This window comes from Balaenoptera acutorostrata, chromosome 17, assembly GCF_949987535.1.
Source record: "Balaenoptera acutorostrata chromosome 17, mBalAcu1.1, whole genome shotgun sequence".
Lineage (NCBI taxonomy): Eukaryota > Metazoa > Chordata > Mammalia > Artiodactyla > Balaenopteridae > Balaenoptera > Balaenoptera acutorostrata.
This window is the reverse complement of record NC_080080.1, coordinates 60118031-60134758: the sequence shown is the minus strand read 5'-3', so window position 1 is coordinate 60134758 and position 16728 is coordinate 60118031. Positions and strand designations below refer to the sequence as shown.

At 35.5% G+C, this 16728-nt stretch overlaps 1 pseudogene; it reads left to right on the top strand.

Moving 5' to 3' along the window:
* Positions 1–16728, top strand: part of LOC103014675 (glyceraldehyde-3-phosphate dehydrogenase-like) — a 127130-nt pseudogene that overhangs the window by 45631 nt on the left and 64771 nt on the right.

Sequence of the window (16728 nt, the reverse complement as noted above, 5' to 3'; positions counted from 1 at the left end):
TTGGGACACAAACCTGCTGTAAACCAGCTCTAGAGTCTGCACTTGGAACCCCTGTGTTAGAAGTCCTGTGAACAATACAGACATTGATGCCAGGAGAGAGACAGGGTCACATATCATGTGAATGTGCCTTTGCCCCAGTATGGGGACCTTGGGGAAAGTTTCTGGAGTTTGTGAATTCTGAATTGAGACCCAAACAGGTCAGTTAACTTGGCCATGTGAACATTCCAGATTCTGCTATAGTGTGAACAAAGCAAAGAGGAAAAGAAAATGGAACCTAGCCTGGAGGTGGGGAGTAGAGAAACAGGAGGCTGGAGTAACTGGTAAAAATGAATGCTGTAACTAAACACAACTAGTTTGGCTATTGATTTACTTAAAATCCCTGACAGCAGCACTGAGGTATGTAATTGCACACAGCCTGCAGGTTTTTTTATTTTTTTAACTTCTCAGGGACAGATAAAAGATCATCCACCAATAACTTGCTCAACAGGAAATCCATCTTCCTTTTTCATGCAATCACCATAAAACCTGGTTGAACAAGGGCTTGTGCATAACTGAACTTTTGGGGACCATGAGCGGAAATTATTCAGAGCTCCAGGAGAGGAGATGTAAATTCCACACTGGACTCTGACCCCAAACGTGAAGAATCACTCAGAAGACAATATTCGTAAAGCGTTTGGCATTTTTATTGTTATATGAAAATTGGCACATTCTAACTACATCAAGTTATTTTCTTCTATGACAGAATTAATACCATTTGAAAAAAAAATCCAAATGTAATCTTAAATGCGCATTTGATATTTTGATAAACTGAACATTATTTTTCATAAGACAGATAGATAAGGAAAAAAGAAATGTTTTATGAATTTTATATGCCAATGTTTTGTAATACAGAAATGGAGTGGTTACCACTGTGTTCACTCATAGACACAAGAATTGTGCAGAAAAGCCAATATGTAAACAAAGTAGTATATAAAGTTTATGAATTATAACCAATAAACATTAAGAAGGAAGACAACATTTTCAGAATGATTAGTACAATGTACTGAAAAAAATGGAAATAAAGCAATATGAATGTCAACTTAAAGAGAGAATTGTTAAAGATTAACTAATGTCTTTTTAAATATTCTGCAATCTTCAATCTAAATAGTTCATTATGGGTAACCTGAAAATCTTTTCTTGATAATTATCTGTAGTATTTTTACCCAACTTAATATGACCATTCTTTGTAGTCTGAAATCTGAATGCTAGATATCATTCTGTCTATAGATATTTTTTGAAGTTCCTATAACTTAATTTTCCAGGCATAATATTCAACATATTTCAAACACACACACACACACACACACACACACACACATGAAGGACTTCTTCATGGGCATGTGTTCTGTGTAGAACACATGGGGCCTGTGCTTAGAAAGGGCTCTGGGTTTGATTTAATGCTCTGCAGTCACTGTCTTGAAATTCTTAATTATTTTTGGACAAGGAGACTCTCATTTTCACTTTGCACTGGACCCCACAAATTCTGTAATTGGTCATGCATACTCACACATACTAAGCTACACATGGTGAATAGCAAGGCATGTCTTCAAGGTGCTTTCAGTCTGGTGGAGAAAACAGATGTTAAACATGTAATTTCAAGGATAAAGAATATTATGTAAAGGAAAGTTTGAGATGTATTTCAAACCAGAGGGTTAAGGCAGTCTAGACTAATTTTAAAAATTAGTGGAACTAGCCTCCAAAATAGGTTAATTTACATCCAATGGAAAGATAGCTATAAGTGAATAACCTATAATTCTAAATCAGATATGTTTGATTTTCAAGCCTGAGCTTGAGGATGAATTTTAAATTTTGTCAACTGACTACCTAGCATCTATTTACATGGTAATTTTTTTTGTTGTTGCATTCCTGAAGAAACCACAAATTTACCATAATGCTAAATTCAAGTTGTTAATATTTTACTTAGAAGTTTGCAATTATATTCATAATTGGTGTGTTTGTTCTTCATATTATATTCGACTGAGCCAGGGCCATTTTTGTCCGATTTTCTTAGCTTCATAAAAGGATTTGGGCATTCTGTTGTTTTCTAGAAACTGTAATGTTTAAGCATTATATGATTGATTTGAGTTCAACACTGAAACATATTTAATTTCATGGGATGCAGCCCAGGGATAGGATGTGACTACCAGTTTCGAGCATTGCAAGAGTGAAAATAGAAAGGTTTCTTCCGAAGGCTGAATCAAAATGGCCCCATCAAAATATCAGGAACTGCTGGAAATGTGTATGTCAGCATATCCATGATTGCCTGAGCCATGGAAATGAATGAAATCATCCAACCTGCAACTTCAAAGAGAGAAGAGAGAGACAGTCAGTGCCAGGAGAAATCTTGAGACACGGGCATTAAGGGTAGATGGAGAATTTGGTGCCAACAAACAAACTGACAAATAATAGGCCGTGAAGTAGGAGAGGAATTAGCATCCCAGAAAGCAAAGGGAGATAGAATTTCAAAACAGATTAAGTAGTCAGTATTTCCAAATGTCACAAAGAGATTGAACAAAATGAAGTTTGAAAAGTGTGCCCACTGAGTTTGGCATAGTAGAGATTGTCTGTGGTCCTCATGACAACAGTTTGAGAAGAACAGTGTAGTTAGACGCAATATTCCAGTTTCTGGGACGTTAAGGGAAGATGCAAAGAAAGTGAGAGGAGACAGCTCTTTAAGATGTCTGGTGAAGATAAAAGGAATCAGGTAATGGTTTGAAAGGCATGTAAAGCATAATAGAAGTTTCTGTTTTCATGTATGAGAGGTACTAGAACATATTTATATATTAATGGCTAAAACTGGGTTTTTCTGAAGAGTAGAAAAGGTTGGAACCGAGAAACCCAAGACAGCAGATTTATTTTTTTCCTCTTATGTCCCCTCCGCTTTCATTTCATTCCTTAAATTCTGTAATTCTAAATAATCAGAATCCACTATAAATCCTCTATGCCTAATTTTATGTTCCTTATTGAAACGTTCTCTAGGGCACTCACTTGTCTACTTCTGGATTGAGTTTTGGCTAGTCTAAGAGAAAAATACTGCCCAAATTGCCTTTCAGAAGGAACAGCTGTAGCTTATGTAGTTTGCATTATCCAATCTGTTTGTACACTAATGGATGTGTTGTTGGCAATCGGAGGTCCAGTTAATTCCATTTACTGAAATGGTATATTGAATTAGCTGCACCTACATAACAGGAAAAGTACCGAAAGAGAACTGCCAAGGAGATTTACTTGTAAGAACAGGTTTGCCTTTAGGTTAATTTCCTTTTACAGTTTAATGTTTGATAAAGATTTATCAGGAGAAAGAAAAGAAAGAATTGTATTAAGTCAAATTTACGTCACCAAAACAAATATTTCTCAAGGGCCTCAAAAGACCTAGATAAAACTAGTCATAAAGATGGTAGTCTCAATCAGGATTAACACAAAGCAACCATAACAATAACAACACCAGCAAAGTACGAATTTGATCAACTCCATCACTTTTCTAGATTCAACTTCCCAAAATTTCTTTGGGCCTCTAATCTTTTTTTTTTCTTTCTGATAGTGATCTTTGTGGCTACTGAAAATCCTCAATTTTGTTTTGTTTTGTTTTGTTTGTTTTTAGATTTTACTTTAAAGTCACTGATTTAAATCTGGCGGTTATTGGAGAATGCTTGCAAAAACTGCTAGTTTCAGAGGATCATTCTTAAATGACCAATGTACCAGTACACACAACAGCCATTTTTTTGTCCTATTTTTTTATTAGGTCTCATTGTAGGCCACTTAGAGCATGTATTACAAAATGAAAATATATATACTGAAAACTTAAAACATAAATTGAAATAGCTTAATATATTAAGGACATATTTGTATTTGGTAAACAGTCCTAATTTCACAAGCTTACTTTAGGATAAAAAAAGTTATAGTATGGGTTAGTTTAGAGTTAGAATCAAAGGAGCCTTCCTTTTCTAATCTGAATAGAAGTTTAGAAATCTCAGAGAATGAAAATGACACAGAATATCATTTTAAAAAGAGGGAAATAACAAGAAATAGAAAATATTACATTTCACTGGCAAAAACAATGTCTTAGTTAAGACAGATCAGCCAAAAAAAAAAAAAAAAAGAAAAATCTAATGAGGAAGACATGGTTAGAAAACCTGTTAAATATTAGGGAGAATTGCTAACGTAGTAAAACAAACAAGCAAATCAAAGCATAGAGCCGCCATTTCACAGGGCATGTTACTCAAGAAATGTATAATACTCCACTGCATTGTTTGAAGAAATCATTGTATCTTCCTAGAAATAGTCAAGGTCAGCACATAAATGTGCTCAAGTCTCTCAACCCTAAATAACCCTTTTTTAAAAATTCAGCACATAGTTATCAAGTAATACTATGTGCCAATCACTGTTCTAGTTGTGTGGGATATTTCAGTGCACAAAACAGACAAAAATAATACTCTATGTATTATTATTTATTATAATTATTATTACATACTCTATGTAAGCTCATCTTAAAGTTTTCATAAATTCAACTTTCTTCATGCCAACTGTTTTCCTCTCGAATTAATCAATAGTATTATGGCAAAGAGTGAGAGTAGAGAAGAAATATATGATGGTCTTTTATCTGTGAGGTCTTCCCCCTTATAAAATAGCAATTCTCCCTACCATATTCCCATATATTTTTCTCCATGTCATTTATCAACATTTGACAGATTGCATGTTTCCTTGTTTGTTCATCTTTTTCTTCTCACTATAACATAAGCTCCATGAAGACATTTTTTTGGTTCACTGATGTATACTTAGTTCCTAGAATTTTTCCTGGCAAATAGTAAGTTCTTAATAAATAACCATTGAATGAATGAATATTCTACAGATAATTGACTACCTCAGGGAAATAATTAAAGAATTAGGCATATTTCACCTTGACAAGAAAAGACATAATCAGGAGTACAATCAAGAATGTTCCAGTACTGGCTCCTACTGGCCTGGGAGAGCTGATGACAAGCATCTCTTCTCAGCTCTGCATTCAGTGACATCCCATTGGTTGCCTGAAACAAGCCATGGTGAGAGTACTTCTGCCACAGAAACCAGCAAATACTAAAAATGTATCATTTACCAGTACACCATTGGGCACAAGTTGTCAGATAATGGCTTAGCGAAAGAAAGCACTTTTTAACATTTAGAGCTATCCAACAATGGAATGGCCTACCTCACAGGTGGTATTTAAGTCTATTTTAGAGATCTGCTTATTGAGGATATACATTGTAAAACTTACTCAGGCCTGTAGAGTTGCTGGTCATAGGATACGTTGCTATTCTGAAAATAATCTGTCCCTTTCCCTATGACTCTAAAAATTTTGCCTATTGGTGTTAATTTTTATAAAGTTTTACTACGGTGTTTCCAGATATGGATTTCTTTTTGTTTATCCTGTTTTAGATTTTTGAAGCTTCTTGATTGTGCGTTGCTATCTTTTATCAGTTCTAGAAAATCTTAGATCTTATTTCTTCAAATATTTTCTCTGCCATGTTCTCTATATTCTACTTCTGAGATGTTATACTTTATCATTATACTCTCAAAATCTCTTACCATTTCCTCCATATTTTTCATCCCTTTGTCCTTCAGTGCTTCACAGTTTAGTTTCTTCAAATCTTTCTTCTAGTTTACTAATTTTTTCTTTAATATTGTCTAATCAAATGATAAATCCCATAGAAATTCCTTTCCAAATTTATTATGTTCTTCTGTTCTTGATTTTATATTTGGTTCTTTTTTAATGTACTGTGCCACTTTTTATAGTTTATAGTGCCTGCTGAAATATTTAAGCTTGGTCTTTTATTTTTTTATTGAATAGAGTAAGCACGTATGCTTTGTAGTCTTCTTATACCTCCACTAGTTGTTTATGATAAGGGTAGAATATCAAGTATTTGTGGGTATGTTTCTATCTCCTGTTTTTCTGCTTATTTTCACTTATGGGGTCTTATCTCTTTGTGTGTCTGGCTATAGCACATCACATTGTGTGCTAGACATTGTTTTAGAAACCTCATTTGTAAGAATAATTTGAAGTCCAGAATGATGAATATCATCCCCTAGAAAGGACTTTTGTTCTCTTTTGTCAGGCAACTGAAGGCACTTCCAGCTCTGGGATCATCTTAATCTGAGTTCCAGGTATGAGATTTCTTGGACCATCCCGATGACGAAAAGCTTGGCTATATAAGTCTATCAAAGGCTGTGTTACTTACAATGCCTGTTTACAATAAGGGTACACTTTTTTGGTGTCTTAGTTTAAAGTAGTGAGTGGCTAATTAGAGCCTCCATTTTGAGTTCTTATTCTCTGATTCTCCCTTTTTTTTTTTTGTATAGAAACCTTGTCTTGATTTGTGGTTGCAATATTTTCTTTTATGCTGTGAGACAGAGAGATTTAAATGTCCGGTTTTTACCTGCATTATTTACACTTGAGTTTTTTTCCCCTCTTTTTTTGTTTTGTTTTGTTATGTTCATGGTGTCTCCTGCTAAAAGCAGAGAAAAGTCTTCTTATCTCTTAGAAGAGGGTAGTTAGTGTAAAGCTGTCTACAAATGCTAAGGTGGAAAGGAGGGGTCTGGAGATCTACTCTTTTAAGCATGCAGATTTCTTCATCTCTTCTCTTTACCTTAGTACCTCCTTCTACTTTGCTTATTGTTCAAAGTTCAGTCCCTTAGGTCCTGTTCCCCAAGAAAATTATCTTCAAACTCCTATGAGGGGCTGGGGAGATGGGTGGAAACAGTAGTAGTCTTTATTTGCTTGGTAGGGTTGTGGGACTGGAATCAAACTAAGTTGCACAGACATTTGTCTCCAATGCTTCTTTGTTAGCCACACTTCTTACTGCTGCCTTCCATGCATAGAATCTGATGAAACAATTTTTGCTAAGAAGAACCTGTTCTCTTCTTATTGATATAACTTTTTTCATCTGCTAACCTCTTGTTCTCATTGTCTTTATGGAATTTTACAATTTTTTATTCCTTTAATTTTGGGAATGTTTCTAGACTTGGCAAAAATAAAGGCACTTTTCAATCTACCAAGTTTTAAAAAGCAGATAAAATTAGGTTTTTAAATGCTTTCTGTGAGCCCCATCTATTATCATGTTTTCTGTAGCCACCTTTATTCTTGTTCTTAGATCTGTCTTTCCAATCCAAGTCCCATTTCTCTACTACTACTATTACTACTACAAATAATAATAAAATCAACATTTATATAAGACTTACTAAATGTCAACCGTTGTTTTAAATACTTGACATGTATCAACTCATTTAAACCTCAACACTATGAGACAGCGTATCAGTTATCTATTGCAACAATAATATTGTATGACAAACCACTCAAAAACTTAAAAATGTAGAACAATTTACAACAATAGCAACGCATTGTTTTTTACAAGTCACTGTTTCTGCTGATCTGGGCTAAGCTCAAAAGACCTTGGCTTTGTTTGCTCATTTGTCTGCAGTCAGCTGTCAAGTTGGAATGGGAGTTGTGGTCTAGGATGGCCTTAGATAGGACAACCTGGCTCTTTTCTATGTGGTCTCTGATTTTTCAAAAGGCTAACCTAGGAGTATTCCCATGGCCACACCAAGATTCCATGAGAGAGAGTGGATGCATGCAATGCTTCTTGTAACCTAAGTTTACACTGCACACAATCACTTTCTAATATTCTATTAGACAAAGCAAATCAAAACACTAGTCCAAGTTCAAAAGGAGGGGAATAGACTCTGCTTCTTACTGAGAAAAACTACAAAGTCAAAATGCTAAGTGAAAAAAAAAGTGCTAAGTGCATGGATCCACAAATAGGCATTATTATTATCCTCATTTTAGAAGGAACTGAGGCTATATGGAGAGGCTAAGTAGCCAGCTCAAGGTCATGGAGGAATTAGATGGTGGCACTAATATTTGAATTCAGACCGTCTGACTTTAACCTGTGTCCTTAACTCCTATGATTTACTCTCTCGCAAGTGGCATGTTGAATCAGTTGAAGAGATGATAGAGAAAGAAAGGCAAAAGATATCAAAGGGACTTTGGAGTAATTCTATAGAGAGAAAAAATGAACATGCCCCATAGAAGACAAAAGTTTACTGCAAGAAGATGACACTAAGAACCCTCCTCCCTTTGTGAAATCAGAGAAGGGTTTGCATGTAGCCTCTGGGTTTTGGAAGGAGAGAAGGCATACTGCTGAAGGTAGCTGGCTTTCTGGAGTCTGGAGCTTATTAGAACCCATTTCATTACAGTAACCTGAAGGAGAGCACAGTATCCAAAAAAATTCACAATGATAAGATCTTGGTGGTATGAACAGTTGGGGAAATGATTTTGCAACTTCTTGTACCAGCTGAAAGATTAACTGTAAATCTTGTAGCTTGGTTAATTAAGTTGGTTTATAATGCTTAGTTTTTGTATGAAATTGACATGGGAATATGATCTCCCCTTCCTGAGTTAAGTTAATAGATATCCTCACATGTGTTATATAGTGGACATTCTTAATCTTTAATTTATACTTTTATTAGTCCCTGCCACAGTGTCTTCCTTGATCTCAGTCTCCAGTTTTTCCACCTCCATTTTTTTTACAGCAACCAGAGCAATTTTTCAAAATGCATATTTGATCATAGCACTTTCTGCTTAAAAATCATCAGTAATCCCTTCAGAGTGAAGCCTAAATTTTGTAAGGTCCTTTATCAGGTGGCCTCTCTTTACCTCCCAACCTATTTCTTGCTGTCCTTTCTCTCCCAGTGAAAGACCTTGCAGAATTCCAAATATGTCATACACTTTCATGTCTTGTTCCCTTTGCTCACACTGCTCTTTTGACAAGAAATGCCTTGATCAACACAGATTCCTTCTTTCTTTTTTCCTGTCTTTCTTTTTCTTACCTTCCTTCCTTCCTTTCTTCCCTCTTTCTTCTTTTTTCTCAATCTTTGCCAAGTTGAGAGGTTGGTAGAGACAGCAATGCTGGAATTGGAAAGGCACATTATTAGTACTAGCCAAGGAAGTTGGGAGCAATAGTGTGACCTGTGTTACTTCTGGGCCAAGGCAGAGAAAAGATTACAGGTGATTCTCTTCCCTCTTCTCATACTTCTTTGTTGGCTAAGAAGGGCACAGGTTTCAAATGGAACAGCTGTAAATTGGTGGGACCTTCTTTAGGCTAGATCCCTAAGTGACTATGTGAAACAGAGCTCCCCCCCAATCTGTGATAAACTTGTCACATGAATGAGAAATCAATTTTCTTGTGCTAAATTCCTGAGATTTGGAGATTAATAAAGTGCCACATCATAACCTAGTATTTATTTAGTTCTTTGGTAAAATTCCTCTTCATGTCCTTTGCCTATTTTTCTGCTAGGCTATTCACATTGATTTATAAGACATCTTTATATGTTATACATTAACATAGACATCAACGTTTTTATGTCATTTATACTGAAATAATTTTGCCAGTTTATTAATTGCCTTTTGACTTTATGATGTATTTTCACCTTCAAAAGTGTAAAAATATATATAGAGTAATCTATAAATCTTTGAAAATTTCTTTTCCTCATTTTAAGATGAGAAAGGCTATCTGAAATTTGATAGACTGATTTTTCTTCAGTTTTATTTATTTTTAATTGAGATATAATTTACATATAACAGTATATTAGTTTTAGGTGTACTGATCTGATACATGTACATATCGAAATATAATTACCACAATAAGTTTAGTCCATCACTACACATAGTTACAAATATTTTTCTTGTGATGAGAACTTTCTTTTAATTGAAGTATGGCTGATTTGCAATGTTTGTTAGTTTCAGGTGTACAGCAAAGTGATTGAGTTTTATATATATATATATAATATCTATATTCTTTTTCAGATTCCTTTCCATCATAGTTTATTACAAGATATCAAATATAGTTCCCCGTACTATACAGTAGGTCCTTATTGTTTATCTATTTTATATGCAATAGTGTGTAACTGTTAATCCCAAACTCCTAATTAATCCCTCCCCCCACCTCTCCCTTTTGGCAATCACAAGTCTGTTCTTTATGTCCGTGAGTCTGTTTCTGTTTCGTAGATAAGTTCATTTGTGTCATATTTTAGATTCCACATATAAGTGATATCATGTGATATTTGTCTTTCTCTTTCTGACTTACTTCATTTAGTATGACAATCTCTACATCCAATCACGTTGCTGCAAATGACATTATTTCATTCTCTTTTATGGATGAGTACTATTCCATTGTATATATATAAACTACATCTTCTTTATCCATTCATCTGTCGATGGACACTTAGGTTGCTTCCATATCTTGGCTATTGTAAATAGTGCTGCTATAAACATTGGGGTGCATGTATCTTTTTGAATTAGAATTTTCATCTTTTGATGAGAACTTTTAAGATCTACTCTCTTAGAAACTTTCAAACATACAAAAGAGTATTGTTAGCTATAGTCACCATGCTGTAAATTACATCCCCAGGAATTATTTATTTTATAACTGGAAGTTTGTACCTTCTGACCACCTTCACCCATTTCTCTAGTTTAATTAATTCCTATTTTTAAAACATGAAATGTAATTTACTGTAATTTTTGTTTATGCATGGTGCTGGGTAGGGATATAGCTTTGTAATAAATACATCATCTTAAAACACTTTGCTCTCCTTTCTAAATTAAAAAGACAGTTTGAGGGTGTGCTTTTGAATTATTTCTTAACATCCTCATGACATTAAATATCCATTCAGCACATTCAGGACGACTTGGTCATTTAGCACTTCACTGAAGGTCTGTCTACTCCAGGGATGTAGAGCACATCAAAGGAGGACAGGCAGGAAGCAGAGACATTTCCAGTCATGAGGGGAAATGCCTGATTCAGTGATGCAAGCAGTCTGGAACTAGACAGGAAGCAACTCTCTTCCTCAGTACCTGTGTAGTTAGCACTTTACTTTTTCACTTAGTAATTCAGCCTTCTACGCAATAGTAAAATATAGATTGAGGGCTGAGAAGCATTTTGCCAGGCTAATGGGAAACACCCTTGTTTTTTTTCTCAGTTGTGTAGGCAAAACAGTCTAGTAATTTACAATCGTGGGAACTTTCACTATACTTGGAGATAATCACGGTATAGAGAGTGAAAAATTATCTCACTGTTTTTTTTGCAATTGCATGTCATGTGTTCTAAGATTTATCCTAGGCTGGAGTAATACTCGGTTCTCTAACCAAGAACCTGTAGATGCTCCTCCCTTAACAAAAAGTTCTGATCAGAACCATGAGATCTGTAAGAGCCTACAAGACCGAGATTCTACAAACTGCAATCAGAAATGTGTCTGAGTGATGGTGGTGGGATAAAGGTGTATGTGTGTGTGTGTGTGTGTGTGTGTGAAAGAGAGAGAGAGAGTACCTAACCAGATGCGGCCAGGCCAGAGTCAGGTTATTTCCCAGGTTGGTCTACAGTCTTTTGCTTTAGTAGTGGGTTTTACCTTTCATAAGATGGATCCTCTACCCTGTCTTAGTCTGACACCTTGCAAAGAATTTTTGGTGGCTCTGGTTTACAATGGTTCTAAGAGAAAAGGAAGATGAATCTTTTTAGTACCACCAACACAGAGAGCTGATAATAACAGCCATGTTACCAGTTTTCTGCATTTGTAGAAACATCAGGTCCTACAGTGCCAGGTTAAAATACACTTGTCCATTATAATTCCCCAGGAAATTGCAATTGGAACTCTCCATAGAACTGGTCTTTTGGTTTAGTATTAGAGAGAACTGAAAAATATTGGCATTTGTTTTATAGTTATTGTTCTTTTGAAATCCCTTGTATTTTAACATCTGGAAGAGGGGAAAACAAACCCAAACTAAACACATGCATCAGTGATGTTTTTGTGCATTAAAAACAGGTCTTCCAAATATTGACAGGGTCAAATTTCTAAGCTTCTCAAGACACAGATCAGTTCTTTTAATAATCTGGTCTCATTTCTCCAATTTGATATCTTTGAAGGCAGGTTTGTATATTCCACAAATCAGAAATGATTATCATCTTTTAGCACAAATTGATACTTGTTTTAACATAAAAATTTAGTTGCAACATGTCTACCCAAAGTCAGCAGATGGTCTAAATACTTCCAGTGTTGTGTGGGAAATTACCTTGGGGCAGTTTATACTTGTAGCCTCCAAGTACCTCTCCAGGCGAGTTATCTGTACCAGAGGTCACAGAGCAGGTGGGCTTACAGATTAAATTATGATACCTTGAGCTACATGTTTTATTAAATAAATTTAAAATATACTGTGACAATCAGAAGGAAAGAATGGGATCAGTTAACAATCTGAGGATCTGAGGAAAGTCGGGTGGAAATATCATAGCTCCCAAATCCTGGGGTATCACAAACCAAGCTTGGGTTTCAACAAAGATTCAGCTATTTGGAAATATCTTGTTGATTGTATCAGCCTTAAATTCAGTACCGATTTCTCTAGAAAACCATTTTGCTAACTGTAAGATTGTAAAGACCTATGGTACAAAAACTTTATACAAACAATAAATAAAATGCTAAACAAATGTAAGATATTATTTTTGATATTAGTAACAGGGTATTCTGACAGCACAAATCCTTCTTGTAAATCCCATCGTGGTAATGAGCTACTCAATTAGATTCATTCATTCACTCACTTAATTGTCTATTTGTTTACTATGTGCCAGGTATAGTTCTGAATAGTATGAATAGAGTGGGAAAATGTATAACTGAATCACTTTGCTGTACGCCTGAAACTATCACAACATTGTTAATCAATTATACTCCAATATAAAATAAAAAGTTAAAAAATAAATAAATAAAGCAGTGAACAAAACAACAAATATCCTGCCCTTACAGAGCTTTCATTCTGGTAGGTGGGGAGAGAAAATAAAATTTAATAAATAAGTTGCGTGCTATGTAAGAAGATTCTAAGTACAATGAAAAAAATAAAGAAAGTAAGAGGGTTTGGGAATATCCAAAGAGTTAGGGGTTGCAATGAGAGTAGGCCTAATTTTGAGCAGATTGAGCCCTATAGATATTTGGGGGGAATATGTGAGAACACTTTTGTGTTAAGAAGAGATCAGCTTCTAGAGTTAATTTGAATGTAGAGTTATCAGGATTTGTGAACAGATTGTATATGTAGGCTGTGAGAACAGCAGGTGAAAAGGCCCTGAGGTAAAAGGGTTCCTCATTTCTTCCAGGAACACCAGGGAATCCATTGTAGCTGAAGCAGAAGGACCAAGGGGAAGCAATGAGGAGGTCAGACAGGCAATGGTGGGACCAGATGTGTGGGGCTTTGTAGGCAATATTAAGAATTTAGCTTTTGCTCTTAAGTGGGGAGATATTTATTTTCTATGCAGGGTTTTAAGCAGAAGAGTGATAAGATACGACTTACATTTTAAAATGATACTCTGGCTGCCTTATTGAGAAACAGACTGGACTGGCTTAAGCATGAAAGCAGGAAAACCAGTTTGGAAGATGTTGTAAGTCAGGTGCAAGAAGTTAGTGACAGTCCAGGGTGAAAATAGTGAGAGTTTTAGGGAGAGGTTAGGTCCTATATATAATTTGAAGGTTGAGTCATCAGAATGTGTTAACGGATTGGATGTAGGGTGTGAAGCAAAGAGAGGAATCAAGATAAGCCTAAAGATTTTGATCTGAGGACCTGAATAAGTGGCAATTCCATTAACTGGGTTGGAAAGTGGGAGCATCATTTGGAACAGAAGAAAGGCTCTGTTGTGGATATGCTAATCTCAATTCTGAATGTCACTTTAGAACCTTAGATATATGAATATGTAGTTCAGGGGAAAATTGTGAGCTGCAGATATAGATTTGAGTGTTGCCCATTACAGGGTGTTACTGAAAGCCATGAATGAGGATAAAATCACCAAGGCGGTGAGGTTAAAGGACTGAGTGTGAGGCTCTTAAGAATTAAAAGGTCTGAGAGAAGAGGAAGGGCTGTAAAAGAAACAGAGTAGGAATAACCATTGAGGGGGAAGAAAATCAGGAGCATGTCTTGTTTTTTTTTTTTTTTTAAGTATAGGTGATTTACAATGTTATGTTAGTTTCTGGTGTATAGCAAAGTGATTCAGTTTTATATATATAAATATATATATATATATATTCTTTTTCATATTCCTTTCCATTAAGGTTTATTACAGGATATTGAATATAGTTCCCTGTGCTATACAGTAGGACCTTGTTTATCCATTCTATATATAATGGTTTGCATCTGCTTGTCCCAAATTCCCAATCTAACCCTCCACCAATCCCCTCTCCCCCTTGGCAACCACAAGTCTCTTCTCTAAGTCTGTGAGTCTGTTTCTGTTTCTTAGATAAGTTCACTGGAGTCATATTTTAGACTCTACATGTAAATGATATCGTATGGTATTTGTCTTTCTCTTGCTGACTTACTTTGCTTAGTATGATAATCTCTAGGTCCATCCATGTAGCTGCAAATGGCATTATTTCATTCTTTTTTATGGCTGAGTAATATATCAAATCTTCTTTATCCATTCATCTGTTGACACACATTCTGGTCGCTTCCATGTCTTGGCTATTGTAAATAGTGCTGCTGTGAACATAAGGGTGCATACATCTTTTTGAATTATAGTTTTGTCCAGATACATGCCCAGGAGTGGAAGTTGTCTGGATCATATGGCAACTCTATTTTTAGTTTTTTGAGGAATCTCCACACTGTTCTCTGTAGTGGTGGAACCAATTTACATTCCCACCAACAGTGTAGGAGGGTACCCTTTTCTCAAGAGCATGTCTTGAAAGCCAAGTATAGAACCACTTTAAATGCTTCTAGTTGATCAAATAAGATGAAAATTGAGAGTTGATCAGGGGATTTAGTAACATGGGGGTCAGTGGAGACCCTGATCTGAATGTCGTTCCATGGAGTGGAAAAGGCCAGAGAAGGAAAGGAACAGGGGCTGGATAGCAGACACAAGGAGCAGAGTGGTGGGGTAGAATCTGAATGGAGAGATGGGGTCAAGAGAGTTGAATGTGTGTGTTCTTTTTTTTTTTTTAATTTAGTATGGAAGAAATAACAAAGTGCTTGAACGCTGATGGAAATGATTTGGTATAGAGTGAGAAATTGATGATGCAAGTAGAAGAGAGATTTGAGGCACTGTATCCTTGAATAGCTGGGCTGGATATGACCTAGTGGCTAACTAAGAGGTTGTCTTAGATAAGGATGCAGGCAGTTCATCTATAAAAATAGGAAAACAGAGTATAGGAGGGTAGTTACTATGGCAAATATGATGGTGGGAGACTGTGAGGGTGCCTTCTGATTTTTTCAGTCTTTTCAGCAAAGGAGGAAGCACAACCATCAGTTGAGAGTGATGACAGGAGAGGTGATTTGGGTGCATATGGAGGGAGATATTTATGAAAAAAGTCATGTAGGAGAGCGGATTAGATAATCATAATGCAGAAGTACAGGTAGGTGGGAGGTGTCCTTCTCATCCTATAAGCACAGAGTAATTTGGTACATACTGTAAAGTTAGTCAGAAACTGCTGGATCCCTAGCCTCTCTCCTCATCTGCCTCTGCTTCCTGATTATTAGACCTGTAATTACTCATCCTTTCCTAGTCTTACCCATACATACAGCCTGCACTCTTGTGATTTACTTATGGTCCTAGGTACTAATGATTTGCAACTTGTAACTTATCACCCTATTTTATTAATAATTAATGTTGACCATGGTGGCTATGTTTAGCTATGCTAGGATTTAAGACTAGATTTACAAGAAGGATATGTTTCTGAATCAAGTCTGTAGATTGAAATCATGAAAACCTGATTATAAATTAGTACAACCACTTTGTTAATAAAACAATGTCTAGCATCTGGCCACGAAACCTTTAATGCTGTTTAAAGAGTTTTCACAAATGGGCAAGGAGGACATGTATTTTTGTGAATAGATATGTCACCTTTATCTGTTTCTGTTCTTAGATGGGTAGAAAGGAGAGCAGGGGGCAGAGAAGCCACTGGAAAGGGGAACATTTTCCCATTTTTAGTTTTTATGGACAGCAGAAAATAAATATGGCTGTGGCAGAATGGTCAGTGTCAAATGAGAAAACACACCTGCAAGAATTTTTGATACCAGGCTAGACTGAATCTCTAAAATCCACTGATAAATCTTGGCTCCAGGCTCAAAGTATCAGTGTGAGCTGAAAGAAGTGTTTTATTAATACTCTAAAATCTAAATCCAATTCAACAAAGACCATTAATAGCCAAGACATTATTCTTAATATAATGTGAGTGAAATGGATAAGAGAAATTAGGTAAAAGTAAAGGAAATATGGACTCGAAACCAGAAGTCTTGGGTTTTAATCCTGCCTTTGTCATTGACTAGAAACCTGAAACAAACCTTGTAAACTGTGAGGCCCTAAATTTCCAGTTTGAAAATGAGAGCTTGAGTTAGACACCTTCTAAAAACTCTTCTAGTACTAAAAAATAATTCTACCAAGTGAGTCTTTATTAAAGACTCCTTTTAAAAGTATCATCTATTAAAATACAAAGGTAAAATTTGTTGATATGTTTCTTCAATTTTTAAAGAAAATAGATCTTTAGTTTTTTGATAATAAAATTAATACATGTCTCTTTTAAAAGCACCATAGAAAACTAACAAAGGAGTGGAAAAAAAGCACATGTAATTCCATCTCTCACTATTAACATTTGATGTCTATAAGGCTATTGAATAACAATAGCTATTTTGATTGGAATATGTTTATA